We start from the raw sequence: 16,610 nt of genomic DNA, 5'->3' as shown, positions 1-16,610 counted from the left end.
GAATACATGGCATAAAAAAGCACAAAAAAATGTAACTATGCAATGATGTTTCATTTTTTATTATAATATATAATTTTAAATTATATGATTTCCAATTTTTTAATATCGTATGTATCTATATATATAGATATTATGGTTATTTATTTATATAATATGTCCCACAATATTTAAATATATATTTCTTATATGATTTCTTGTGTATGATTCTTGTGTATGATTGTGTAAATTAGATGAATATAATTCATGAACATTGTAGACGTTGTTAAGTAATCCATTACAACCTTCATCGTTAGTTTAACATCGTTAATAATATCATTAGTTAAATTTTTTTCAATATTTTTCAATACTCTTCGATACAACATCTAATACGTTTTCTCATCGGATTCAAATCTATTAAATTTCAATTTATCTACAAATATTATTTTTGATCATAATTCATAAATTTAATTAAAATGAATTTTTGTAAAGTTTATTTCTATCCATCTATTTTTTTCTGAAATTAGTAATCTTTTCTTTTTTTAAATCATTCTTTTAGTCCAAATTCATTTAAATGATGTCTAACAATCTTTACATTTATTGATTTATCAATATCTGGCAATATTTCTGCGTTGATATCAATTGCATTTAAATCTATTTATCTTATCTTCTGATAAGCGATATATTTTTCTATATATCTTAATATCTATTTTTTGAGATCTCTTTCGAAAAATATTATCTGCTATTCTACTAATATATTGAATAATTTGACAATAAGCTAATAAATTAATATAATATTTATATACAAATTTTTTAAAATTTTATGAAATTTTATGAAAATTTTATGCAATTTTACAAAGCAATTCTATTTATCAATATTGTTTTGGCAATTTTTTTCTCATCATAATTTTACTCATCATAGACAATTGAACATTTGCAATATACTTTTAACTAACTTTACTGTTTAATGGATATTGGCAAAAATTATTTATATAATATTATTTATATATCATGATATTAATGTGATTTATGTAAAAGTGAATGATAAATATACATACGGTATATACATTTGTAAAAATATTAATATTATATTAATATATGCTTAACTTTAATAATAATAAATAATAAATTAAAATCTATCTTAATTACAGAAGAAATGAATGTTTGTTTAAACTTGTTTTTTTCAATAGAATATTTATTGCACTTTACAAATATAAATGATTATTTGTATTACAAGTTAATATAACTTAATATTAACTTAATATAATACAATAATATATAAAATTAACATATATAAAATTATTAAAAATTAAATAAAACCATCACAAAAACATTCGAATATTTTAAAAATTAATAGTAAAATAATTAAAATAGCAACTTTTTTCGAACTAAAAATTTATAATATAATAATTAAAATTTTTTATTTTATATAAAAATTATTTATTTTGATATGTTCTTGGTTCTATAATACATTTTGAGTAATATAAGATAAAAATAGTAAATAAGATATTGTTTTTTGTTAACAATTTATTTTATATTTTATTCTTATTTTGAATTTGTTATTTTTCTTTAATTCGTATTCTTTTTTATTTGATGATTCAATTGTTTATACGAAGATTTATGCAATTGTATACGTGTTAATTTAATTTGACAATTTGAATTTCTAATATAACATATCAGATTATATTTAATACATTAAATAATATACTCTATTAAAATAAATTTAAAATTTTTTTTATAATTAATAAAGATACAAATTATTAAAGTTAAGCAAACATTAATGTTCGAATATTTTTACGAATAAAAACTTAAATAACATTTTATAAGAAAAGATTAATAAGATTTAAAGGTTATTATAAAAATATTTTAAACTTTTTTTAAAAATTTTGGAGAATTATATACTGTTTGAAAAATTCAATTTATATGTAAATATTTGTATTTGTTAGTCATTATATATATATTTTTATTGCTCATAATCATATTTCCATGAAATAGCTCTCTCGATATTATTGCATTTTCAGTTATCTTTCAAAAATAAATTCATTATATTTATTAGATTTATTCGTGTTCTAACTTCAAATATTGATTTCGGTTCTTTTGTTTATTGTTATAATTTTATATTGTTACAATAGTATTCTTATAATATCATTGTTATAATATATTTTTATATTCAAAAGACGAAAACTACGAGAGTAATATGCAGAAAATCACTTTTTATTACTCCAATTATGAATAAAAAGCATAATTATTATTGCTATTATTATTACAGATTTTTATTATAAATGAAAGTAAAAAAATGCAAATGCAAATCATAAAAATAATTCGAATATCTTATTTATTAATTATGTTTCTATATCAATATATTAATTGTAATAAAATTTAGAGTTATCATTAGAATTTATTATATTTTGAATCAAAATTTTATTAATAAATTTTTGTCAAATTTATAAAAATTTACTTAGTATTATTTTTCAATACGCACTTCTAAAACAATAATCAAATTATCTATATCGAATTAAATATCATTCACACATCATATATCACAAAAGTATTTATTCGTTTGATACTTTACGAATATTTCAATATCGTTAGATATTTTCAAAGATTTCAATATTTATTCGATACTTTAGTTTTCACATTATAACCAAAATCAAATGTTGTTAGATATATTGTATTTGTCTCATTTTTTTCTTAACAATATCTATTTTCTCATTTTATCTCAATTTTAAATATACAAATCAATACTTTGTTGTGACACTTAAAAATGAAGCTAAGATATCGAATAAGTATAGAAATATTTGTAAAATAGATATCAATACTTTAGTAAATATCAATTTTTAATTTATAATATTGATTAAAGATTTGATACTACTTTAAGAGATATCGATATCGAAAAAATTGATCTCAAATATATGTCATATTTAAAATTTTGATATGTATTTTTTTTTTTATACATATAATATTAGATCGAAATTTATATCAGAAATTCGTGTAATAACCAAATATATTGGTTTTAATATTAAAGATTTTTAAAAAAAAATTGACTCCATTATTTTATATTGACTTAATTATTGATTCTCTTACGAATATGAATAATTATGTGATATTATCCAGAGAAATGGACTTTGAAAAATGAAAATGTAATTTTTTATTTATGAAAATAAATTTTATAAATTATTTTAGAATTTTTTTTATAAACAATAATGTAATAAAATTAATATTTAAATTTTTATTCATTCAGATATTTATTTATACATAATATCACATAATTGTTAAACTTTGAAACTATTTTTTAAATATAAAATATTTTTTAAAAAAATTGATTGATTTTTTCTAAATAAAATGAGATTGAATTATATTATATTTCGAACTATATATTTTTATATAATTATAGACAAAGAATAAAGAATAATTTTTTATAAATTATTTAATAAAAATTAAGAAATATTGTCTGACTCAAATTTGAATGACTCAAGCTAAAAATGATCAGAATATTCTCGAGATTTGAAATATGGATTTTAAGTTCCCTAAACTTGACCCTAAATAGAAGCACGTTCGGCCAGGTAGATGGGTTATAATAGATTCTATTAAGTTGAAGCTATAAAAGTCATAGAGAAACATTTGGAGAAAGAAAGTGTCTTTAAAACATTTTGCTACTCGAAGATTTCAACATGTGAAAAGAAATATGATAAAAATATACGATGTAATATCAGTTATCATTTTTGTTATTATACTAATGTTATACTAATTTGTTAAAAAGAATTATAGGTTTTCCTATAGTTATTAGAAATTATTAGAAATGAGGAAAAATTTAGAGGAAGAGAAAGTATTATGTTCCACTAGTTGGGGATATTATTGTGCTTCAAGAATACAATATGAAACAAAAGAAAGTATTAATCATTACTATTAATTCAATAATAGAACTTCATATATACTTTTTCTATTCAGAAATTTCAATTTTTAATTTAAAATTAACTATCGATATAGATTTAAAAAATTATAAAATTTTTTCAATGAGTTTAAATTAATTGTAAAGTAATGAAAGTTAAATAAAGTTCAAAGATCCGGGTAACAAATTGATAATACAAAATATGAAGAACTGTGATAGAACGAAATAAATTCTAAATATAAAATTTTAATTTCAATTACATTTATTTATTAGTTATTAGTTTCTGAGATATTAAAAACTTTCAATATTATACATTGAATTTTCTCTATATATAAATAATACAACTATAGAAATAGTCATCGTTCAATAGCCCGGTTCAACCTCAATATCTATAAATTTGATTTTAATATCTTGATTTTCTCAATATTATTATTCGCAACAAAAACTATTTCACATAAAAGTCAAATGATGTTGAAGAAAGCATATTATCATATTATTAATTTTTTTGTGATTAAAAACAATATGAAGATTAATTTTGTTCCTTTAAATAAAATTATATATTTTCTTAAAAAACCAATCAATGCAACTCAATATTTTTTATACAAAAGTATTGACCCATATATGATTAAAACTTATTAGTTTAGAAAATATTTTAATTTAAATTTTATCAATTAAAATTTATTGTACGAGAGACAAAGAATACACAAAGTGATATTCATCATCTGTTTATGTTTTTCTTATTTTTCATGTAATAAATTTCACAAAATTCAAATTGAAATATCTATTAAATTAATAATTTTTAGATATATATAAATTAATACTTTTTCCTTCTTTAATATACTATTACCAACTTAATATTCATTGTGAGATTTATTCTATTTGAAGCATGATTTAAATAAAAGTAATTGCTATATTTGCATGCCTTTTATCGGAAAATTAGTTTTTTCTAAACTCGTATGAGATATTGTTCTTAGCACTTGTTAAATTAATTATTTGATTTCATAAGAATGAAATAATCAATTTTTATAAATTATAGACAAGATATGCTATATTGAAACAGATATCTAAAGATCATTGAAAGCAAGAAATTATTACTTAATGATTGCAAGTAAAGATTATTATATTAGTAATAATCTTAACATTTAAATAGATAATTTTCAATATGTTAATACTAATATCTATATATATATACAGGTTTCAATAAAATATAAAAAATATTCGATGCTAAAATTTCAGATTTAAGATTCACTTCTCTTTTACTACCATCCTTTCAAATTTTTTATTAATCGATAATTGAAACTATAATAAAAACTATAAAGTTTTTAAAATTATTGTACATTTTATAAATTCAATTATTAATCATATATTAAAATTGTATTAAATATATATTGTAAAAATTAAAATTACTTTAAATTTACTTTTGATATATATTTAATAATTAAAATACGAAATCCTCTGGCAATAGAATACTTTTACAATTATTAACCGTGTCATTCTCAAAATTTTATATCCATTGCATTATATTGAAACTGTGAAACATCTATTATCAATCAATACAAAAATCATTTCACCAAATTCTCAAAAAATCTCTTTGAAAGAACATTTAAAATATCGCTCTTTGATTCCTTTTATGTAATCTTTTCAAAGATGTAAACAAGAAAGTGAAAAAAGTACAAAAATAAAAAAATAAAATTTCTTTGTATCTAACATCCATCAATTAATATGTTCTATCGGTTGCAACTTTATATTTTTATTTGTATATCTTATGCAAATTTGTGTATACAATATATCGAAATAAGAAAAGGCATATAGATCCTCCTATCATAAGAATTATTCATTAATCGGTCTCGAAATTGAAATTAAGTGATCCATTATAATTCGATTTCATTATTGAACAAATGTATAGATACATGTATACCAACCGATATATCTTGTGGAGCTCTCGCGGACAACTCGTGAACTGCCTCTTTTATCCGGGGCGCAATTGAGTCAACGGCCTTTCGAAAGAAGTAACGGTATACGATTATTACTCCTACCGAGTCTATACTCACGAAACTGAAACATTCGCACCAGCCGACTTCAGCCACCTTGAACGCTCGCAACCACGCGTTCGGTAAGTTATGCATAAGGATTGACTGTCTTATTTTTTATAGCCACGGATATTATCACTCTTTGATGATTTACAAAGTGATTTACAAAAGATAATTGAATCGGGCATTTTTCATCCAATCGTCTATATATATATATATATATAGTGTGAAAAAATTATTAATAATCAGTTTTGTCTGTCAAAGATTGTATAAATCGATCGTAATGAATATCAATTATAATATAAATTTATATTATTATGAAGATATATATAATATAAAGTTAATAAAAACGGCATAAAATAAGATATATTCCTCTGTTTTGTTTATCATACGTTAGTATGATCCTAATTATACATAATTTCGTTCAATATTGATTCTTATTTTTTCCAGAGGACTTTTTAGCAGACGTGAACAGTGATTAGATATTTTGTTTGCTCTTTTTATATTGTTCCAAATAAGAATATTTTTTTAATATTTTTGCATATCATGTGCGTTATTTATGTTATTCCAATTTTTCATTAATGTTAAGACATTCGTGAACCATATTTGGACATCAATTATAAAAGTCAAAACAAACACAAAAATTGATATATTACTTGAGATTTATTTATTAGATAAATTATGAGAAATTTAAATTGGTATTAAAAGAAGCGAGGTGGAAACAGAGTGCAACGATGCTTTATATGTATTTATTTTTATAAAAGAGTAATTTTTTAATGAATAATTTTTTGATGTCATTTTTTTATTAGATGATTTCATTTACTTTAAAAAATTATGATAATTGATAGTAATAGATATATGAAGTTTATATTTATTTTTTAATTTTGTAAATTTGATATAAGTAATATATTAATCTTAATTATTAATATGTTTTAAATTTTTAAAACATATTAATGTTTTTTTAATTTTTAATCTGATTATCCAATGTTTAGTCTCGAATCGTATCTTCCAGTATTCAAAACTGATGACACATCACATGCGTCATGTTTATTCAATCTATTCGGTGATGCACCACGTGCGTCGTATTCTGCGTTTAAAAAAGATTTTATATTAATCAAAATTTCGAATTTCAGTTTTTCGAATGACATATAATAGAGATAATAGAGATAATATCTACTGATAGACTAAATAAATTTAAACTTAATTTTTAATCAATTAAGAAATATATTTATTAAAATTAAGATTTTTTTATAATTAAGTATTGAATAATTTAAATTTATATTTTTAAAATATATTTCTTAAAAAAAAATTTCTTTTCTAAATAATTATATATAGAATATCGGAGGATTTTACAAAAACCAAATTTCAATGAAATGAAAATCTGTTTGTATTTTTTTTTTATATTTAATTACGATGTTTATTTTGATTAACTTAGGAAAAATTAATAATTGATTAAGATCGCATGAAAATAATCTACAGTTTGAAAATTGTATAAAATTAAGAAGTCATATAAAATATTCCCTTTTTTTGAACTGTTGAATTTTTATTTTATTTACATGATAAAAGATAAATATCGACAAATTACATAATTATCTTTTATTCAACATTTTCTTTATTATAATTAATTATAATTAATTGAAATTAAGATAAATAAAATGACTACGTTTATTCATTATTACTTTTATATCGGAAAAATTCCAAAAGTAAAAAAGAAATCGCAAAATTGAAACATAAATAAATCAATTCATTTATAGATTTATTTAATTTTATTAATATATATTAAAAACTTCATATTTATGAATATATGCAAAATTATTAACAATATAAATATAGAAAAACAATCTGAAAACATAATTATTAAAATTATAAAAATCGTAAATCTCAAATTAATTAATTAATATAATATATATATAATATCTATATAAATATAAAATTTCAAAATGAATATGAAAATTAAATTTCTGTATAAAAGATTTTTAATTAATGATATAAATTATTTATTTTTATTATTATATTATATATTTCTTTCGTCAATGATAGTTAATGATGGAGTTAATGTATAGCACGCATAATTTAAATTTGATATATTTAAATGTCTAATTTTATTGCAAACTTAAATGTTCTATAAGAAAGCTAAAAGTTTTATTATTCTTTATATTTCAAAAGAAAAAGCATCTATATTATTACATGATATGATAGTACGTGTGAAGAACGAAGACTTTAAATAATTAAATAATATTATAGTAAAATCTACATCACAATAAAAGTCTAATTTGAGAAATAAGGAAAAGTCTTTGTAAGAAAAAAAAAATGTTCTCAAAATAGAATTAGCAGTTTATTTTTCATAACTGAAAGATGTCAAGAAAGATCTCTTTTTCAATTGGTTCACGCTCGAAGGGCAAAGGAACGCAACTGATACCACGAAATTACGGTCGGCGCACAACGCGGAAACTGGTATTCACTTATTTCAGTCCTTATACGTGGCGGTCGACGCATTTAACCGATTCGCGAAGTGAAACGCAACGCACCAGCCAACAGACCGCTAATATCCATTTTGACGAGGAGTAAATGACTTCGCCGTTGGAATGTGCATTATGTAGGACATAACACCGCGCCGATATTCGATGCGGTTCAAACCTTTCGGTATTTCGCGATCTTCTTCACATTTTTTGTTAAATAACAGATACTTGCGTGATTAAAAATTTCATGTCGTTGGTAAACAAATTATCTAAATTATCAAATATGTGATTATGAACAAATAAATATATCATGAAAAATAAGTTACATTCAACTTTGATATTCCTCTTGTTATAAATTTTTATAAATAAATATTCATTTAACCGCTTTAGATTTTTTAGATTTAGGAGTTAATTTCAAAATTTTTTTATGATATTATTTTAATTTTATTTTATTTTAATTTCATTTAGATTGATAAAATGATAAAAAAAATTATTATCGGAGTATTTCACTTATTAAACACTATGATATTGATGAAACGTTTTAATAATTTCAGTTTCAATAGAACGATATTAATTACTGATTCTATTCCTTCTTATTTTTATAGTACATTAAATATTTCATTAAAAATTGATTAAATAATTATGAAATTAATTATAAATAATATATTTATTTATTTTAATATATATTCATTATAAATGTTATTATTTGTTAAAAACAAAATAATAAAATAAAATAAGAAATCATATAAATAAAATGAAAATTCCAAAATTTTAAGTATTAACAAAGAGATTAAATAAAATGATTGTAAGAATGATTTAAAATTCATATCATCTTCGAGAGTTTCTTGAGAGTTTTTGAGTTTCTTCTTGGATTCTTTGATTGCAAAAGTCGGTACATTCATTTCTCTTGTGTCTCTCGCGTGAATGTATGCTCTCTAATTTTATAATTATTAGGAGAATTATATACATATTGTGATGCGTGATATCAAGATGTTACAAAAGATCGTGATTCATTTCTTTCAAGAATCTTACACAAAAAAAACAGAATTTTTGCAAAATTGTTTTTATTCATATGAATCATTCAATATTTTGAAAATATCTAATATTTTTATATTTTTAATTATTATATTTAATATATTTTGATTTTTATTATTTTAGGATTATATTAAGAAAATAATTTATATAATATATGTGATATAAAATATAATTGGGAGATTATTAATTTTTCATTTTCATATGTAATTGTTTTTCTGTTTATACATGTATTTAAATTTAAAGGAAAAGAAAAACAGAAGAAAAATTTGAAAATTTAAAAAATATTGAATATTTAAAATTTTGGAAACATCGCAAACTTTGATAATTTTAATTTTAAATAATTAATTATATATTCCTTATATTTATATAAGGATAACTTTCTATAATTTTTCGCTTCAACATTCTAATAAATTATATTTAAAATTTCCATCAATAATTTTAGATATATCAATTTATTGTTCTAATAGTTCAAAGTCTTTCAAAGTTTAAATAATATAATTCTCTCCATCAAATAATAATTTAATGTCAATTTTAACTTAAAAATATTTAGAAAATGCTAAATATTTTTTTAATTTTTTTAATATCGATCGAATTCTAACATTCTTTATTATAAAATTAATAAATACTAATAAATTAATAATTAATAAATAAATTAATAAATTTTTTAATCTATCAAAGAATGAAAAAAGGAACAATAAGAAACTAAAAAATAAAGAAACAACAATTGAATAAAAAATTAAAAAAATTAAAAACAATAAAAAGCTTTCTTTTTTGTTCAATTTGCAAATGTTTAAAAAAAAATCATGACTTTCGGTGAACATAATTATCGTTGTTTATTTGTTAATCAAACGTGATAGATAGATATTACACGTATTGTTATTCTTTCTTTAAATGTTCATAGATATTGCTATGATACTCACGGAGTAGTATAAAGCGAAAGGGGAAATGCTCTCTAACTGTGCGGAAAAAAAGAGAAATCGACGCCCAGATGAGAGATCGATGTCCTATAAAGAGAAATATCTGCACCTCGATGAACCTTGTAAACTAAACACTTTCCATCGTCAGTCAATGATACGGTAAATTTTTCGAAACTTTTCAGAAACTCTATTCTATTATTATGTTGTTGTAGTAACAGAAATCGGATCTTTTATTTATTTATTTATTAATTTTTTTCCATTTCCTTTCTTAAATATGTATTGTTCATGTTGTTATTTTTCATCGTAAATTAGATGAAAATATAATAATTATCCAATATTCGAAAATTATTATACATTTATAGTTATACGTATATATTATTGTGTTATTATAATTTAACATTATTATAGATATTTTACATTCGCTACAATTTTCAACTACAATTTTACAAATAAAAGTATCATTTTATCTTCATTAATATGAATCTCATTTAAAATTGAAATTCAACTACTCGATGTTTATTAAAAGTTCATTAAAAATTATTTCTTAATATAAATTTAAATTCATTTTCAAAATTTTCAATCATCAAAATTTCCATCTTCTTATCCAATTATTACTTGAATTTGCTCTTGAATTTTTAACGACATATCAGCCCGAAATTCTTCTTTTTCATACTTTTAAATCATCTTCATCGATTTATCGATAAACAAAATTCTTTAAGATCTTTTTTTCTTAACATGAATCGTTTTGTTTCGTGAATAAACGAAAGAACGCTTCGATAATCCTGCACGTCCTTTTGGCCAAGAAGCGAGCTCACCTCTCCTCGGCGAGACGAACAACGCATTCCAAGAGGTCGTACGCCGACGATCTGCATTCGCAGAAAAGGACGAAGAAGCCAAGGAAGCGAGCAAAACGAATTAGCATCTCGATCGCCCAGAGACTTCTCTTCCTATCTCTCTCATCTTTGCTTTCTCTTTCTCTCTTTCTCTCCCTTCTTTTTTTGTTTGTTTTTTTTCACGATGTACTCTACTCCCCAACTCTTTCTTCCGACTATACGGTGCAGTACGCATTTTCTTACGCGTATGCACAAACAACGAGCAAAAGCTAAGGCATAGTCTGCACATGCAGTTTTAACGACATAAATCAATGATCTTTCAATGGCTCGCAAACGACTTCTATAGATGATAATAATACGAATCCATTTCATTCAATAAATATCTATAAATAGGGGTTGCTTTGTAAGATGCTTTGTAAATTTTTAAATTTCGTTTTGAAGTGATTGCTATGAATATTGATATTTTTAATAAAATATTTGTCATTGATGATTTAATATAATGATGTTAGAAATTTTCGTTCAGATTAATTTGCTTTAGATAATATTCAATTAGTATTTTATAAGGATAAAAATTAATAATTTTGAATGTGTGCTTCAATATTCAATCATTGATAAGATTGAGAACTTTGAACTGATTTATTTTATTTTTGATTGATATTTAATTGACATTATTGATTTAATTCTTTGTCTCATTTAATTTGTTATTTTATTTTATTAATTATTAATATAAAATGAAGATTTAAAATAGTTATATTATAATAGTTATAATTAAATTAAATTGTTAGTTAAAAATGTTAAAAAAGTTATAATTTATAATTTTTTTTATTCATTTTTTCTTGAAATCTTACTTAGTAGATTGAAGAAAATAAAAATTTGATTATTACATTAAAAATAAATTTTAATAAAAACGAATTAGATCAAACAATTCTCTCTATTTTCTTTATTTTTATTTGTTTTAGTTAATAATATGAATTATTTTATTATTACAAATGTTAAAAAAAATTTTCATGTCATTCAATAAGATCTAAAAGTTCTTTTAAATTGTCGCAGAATAAAATACAGCAATATAAGAACTTATATTTTTTTTTATTATATTCTTTCCTCATAAAAAAAAACAATTTTTGTCCGATCTTTATTTCTTATAATTTCTTATAATGTAACATCGAAAAATAACCGAAAAATAACTTTTCAAGGATCAATTTTATCCTCTTAGAGTGAATTTAAATAATAAAAAAAAAGTATATAATACATACCTATATATGCATTGGATCTTTATAAAGTTTTTTAAATTTGCGCGTTAAAGATTAGATAGAAGATAAAACAAAATTTCCTTTATAAATACTATTTCTATTATTTCTTATAGTTTTTGAATATAAATTCCATAACTGAGAATATTTTTGTAATAAATTTTTATATAAATTTCTAAAATTCAATTCCATAAAGCTTTCATAATATCAGAAGATGCAAGTTAAATAAATGAGCACTATGTGTAGATGCTATAAAAGACAAATCATTATTATCAGACTTAATTATTTTTTCAAAATATATCATATTATCAATTTCTGATAAATATTTTTCAAATTTTATACTAAAATTTATAAACAAAATTTTTAACAAAATTATCATATTATCATATCATTTATATGATGTTATTATATTAATCATTGTCAATTACTGTTATAACAATTTTGTATTTTAATTACTTATAGAATATTTTTTTTACTTATTCATGAATTGCTATAGGAATTACAAGTTTTCAATATTGTATTGATAATTTCATATATAATATATAATAATATATGTAATTATTCAATGATAACAAAATGATTATTAGATACAGAATGAAATTATTGCATTTCAGAATGAAGTTCTGAGAGTTTTTACTTTACATAACATAGATAATAAATAAAATGTAAATGAATCAAGCATCAAATTATGTTGACAATAAAAATGATTATAATATAACTAAGATGTATAAATTGAATTATGAATTGATTATTTTGTTATTAATTAAAATTTTCACTTCAAATACAAAATAATTATTTTTAATATTATTTTCTCAAATTAAATAATGAAAATTATATTTCAAAAACGAAATAATTATAAAAAAAATATAACATGTTATTTGAAATAATATTTCGAATAATGCCCACATCTGATGATAATTATGTTTTGAAAAAAATTTTAAAACATTGTTCTAAATTAATATTCAAAATAATACTAAATCTCGTTTAATAAAAAAAAGAAAAAATAATAAAAGAAAGAATTTTTTTATTAAATTTCTTAATCTAATAAAATGATAAATCAAAATAACAAATTTCACTTTCATTTTCTTTTGAAATTATTTATATCAAATATTAAATGTATTTATATCAAATATATTTTATGACATCATTAAAAATCAGTTTCTAATATTAAATCTAAATATTAAATTCTAATATTAAAAATATTCTATATAGAATGATGTAGTTGAGATAATCTAAATAAAAAATTTAAATGTAATTTTAAATAAACAATAAATAATAAAATAAATAATAAAATAAACAAAAAAGTCATTATACAAAAATATCTGCTGAAGTTTATTTTTCAAGTTATAAATAATTTAATTTTGCAAATTATGACAAATTTAATTTTATTTAATTATTCATAAATAATTTAATAAACATTTTTTTATATATAAACTTTGTATTTTTAATTTTTAAAATTATTTCTAATAAATTTTCTATTTAATTTATCGAACCATTTTATATATTATCATACATAATAATCAAAAATAAAAATTTTCCAAAATAATTTGGTGAATTCGATACAAATTAGACAAGTACAAGCTTCCGTTGGCCGGCATATCTTTAGCGAGACATTCTTTATGCGCGCAAACGTTTCTCTTCCTTCTAGATAGAATTCTATTTTTAAATTGAACGCAATAAAGTTTAACGGGCGCTCGCAGCGTTATCGGTGCGCGCGCGTCGGCGCGTATAAATGCGCGCGGATACTTCCCCTTCTTCGTTTTATCCTGCCTCCACGACTGTCATCGATTCTGTCCTTTACACTCTTAAACGGAAACCTTCATGCCTGTGGGAAAACGACAAATCAACGGAACACAACGGACGTATCTATTCATAACGAACTTTCTTGAATTTATCGTAAAAACGCGACGTTAAAAAGCGAAATCAAATAATTTTTTTATGCAAACTAAAAATTTATTATATACATATATCTATAAATATAGATTATTTTTGTTTAGAAAATGTAAACTTTGAATTTTTGTATATTTATTTTACTGAAAAAAAAGATGAAATACTAATGATAATAAATAAATATATCTATGTTTATAAGAAAAAAAATATTATATATCAAATCAAATTCTCATTTATAAGTTTTCGTTAAAATTAAGATCTTTATAGTAAAAATTATTTAAAATTATATATTTCTTTTTATCGATGTTTAAAGCTTAAATTTGAATTTATCATTATAGAGTTTAAGGTATCAAAAATACAGAATAAAGATTAATTGATTACATATTTGATTGAATATTATGCAATATATTAAACATATTATAATAATTATAAAAATACGTACATACAAAGTGTTAATATATTCAAGAAATATTTATCTTTGAAAAATCAATTCTAAAGATCAAAACAAATATATAAAAATATTGTTAAAACATATTTGTTAAGTTATAAATAATATTATTAGATAGAAATGAGATAGAAGTAGAGATTGTATCTGGTAATGCATTGCATAGCTTCGTTTTAATCTAATGTAAATTTAAATTATTTATAATTTAATAAATAAATTTCAAGCAATATTTTTGTATATCAATTTTTGTATTTATTTTAACTTTTAAAATTATCTTTGCAAAAGTGTTTCATGAATATATTATCTTATATATATATATATATTTATATTATGAAAATAATAATAAATACATATATAGACTATGATAAATATATGATAAATTATATAACTATGATATATTAAAGAGTTACAAATATAATATATTGTAGCTAGTTCTTGTAAATTTGTTATCGTATATTATACTAACCAGAATACTAAAATATTCAACAAAGATTTTCGCAGAAATTATTTAAATTTCCGAATAATTATTGTTAAATTTAGATTACATTAGAATTACATATATGATAAATACAGTAATATTATTTAAGTAGTATTCTTTATATTTGTAGTATATATGTTTGTTATACATGTTTAATATAATATAAATGTGTAGCTATTATGTTAAATAAATATTTTAATTTAATATTAAATAAAATATATATATTAAATAATATAATGATATTGATATTAAATAAAATTGATATTTGAGATGAAATATTATTCTTATTGCAAAGAAATTTTAATTTTAATCATTAATTAAAGTAAATATTATCTAACAATAATATTATAAATAATAATAACAAAAACTTTTTAAAATTAATAATTTTTAACAAAATTTAAAAATTATTTATTTCTATATATATATATGTATTATATACATATAGTGTATACATATAATTTTATATATATATATATATTTATAATATATGTATATATATATTATGTATATTATATACATATATATTTTGAGCATTCTTTAATATACACATTAAAAAAAACGCAGATTACGAATATATGGTTTACTAGAAACAAGTATGCCTCTATGATTCTAGCTACAATAATTTTCTCATATAATACACACAACCATTCTATGCATAGATATGCTTAAATCTCTCATATACGGTAAACGTAGCGGCTAGAAACCACAAACATAAAATACACTTTGTAAGAGAAAGAGAGAAATCTTTAGAATAATACGTGCGCGCACCTACATGTATACATTCTAATGCGTAGTAGACGAATGCCTTCACAGGACAGGTCACATACATATAAATGTCAAGATTCATCTATGCCATCTCTCTCTCTATGTACCTTCCTCGATTCTCCTAGCCACTCACACATTCAATTTACAGTGGATGGAATAGATGTCTCCAGTAAAGAACACATATTCACAAATACGTAGCTTCTATGTATATATCGTTTCTGTCTCGAGCGTATTCCGCTCTTCGTGTTTATGTACCTATTTCTTTCTCACCTATTCTACTTCTCCTTTTCCTCCTCCTTCCACCGGGTATTCTCTAGTACATCGTACTGAAACGATCGCGAGCGAAACGAACACAGTGAAAGAACCTGCTTACCCCCACTTTGTTCCCATCTAATCATCTGGTCACGTGCTACGCGATGCGAATGTGTATGCAGCCAGAATGCGGATCGCCAATTGGAATTTCGTTTAGCAGCAAATGTGAATTGTTTAATAGTTTACAAATATTTTAGTACAAAAATTATAAATATTTGTATACTTCTTTCTTAAGATGTTTACAAATAAATATGTTTAATTATATGTTACATTTTTACAATTTTTCAAATATATTGGAAAAATTAGTATTCGATTTAATCAAATGCTATTTATT

The 16,610-nt window shown here is 21.0% G+C and overlaps 2 long non-coding RNA genes across 2 annotated transcripts; one reads left to right on the top strand and one right to left on the bottom strand.

Moving 5' to 3' along the window:
- The first annotated feature begins 5,792 nt into the window (after positions 1–5,792).
- LOC114577648 (uncharacterized) lies at positions 5,793–11,956 on the top strand. The gene is made up of 3 exons (XR_003697886.2): positions 5,793–5,978; positions 10,291–10,465; positions 11,074–11,956. It is a non-coding gene; the product is annotated as an uncharacterized LOC114577648 (long non-coding RNA).
- Positions 11,957–13,697: 1,741 nt separating this feature from the next.
- Positions 13,698–16,341, bottom strand: LOC133665947 (uncharacterized). The gene is made up of 2 exons (XR_009829418.1): positions 16,235–16,341; positions 13,698–14,211 (listed from the first exon to the last, which is right to left on the bottom strand). It is a non-coding gene; the product is annotated as an uncharacterized LOC133665947 (long non-coding RNA).
- Positions 16,342–16,610: the final 269 nt, after the last annotated feature.

Source organism: Apis cerana, linkage group LG4 (assembly GCF_029169275.1).
Source record: "Apis cerana isolate GH-2021 linkage group LG4, AcerK_1.0, whole genome shotgun sequence".
NCBI lineage: Eukaryota > Metazoa > Arthropoda > Insecta > Hymenoptera > Apidae > Apis > Apis cerana.
This window is presented reverse-complemented; position numbering and strand designations above follow the sequence as displayed.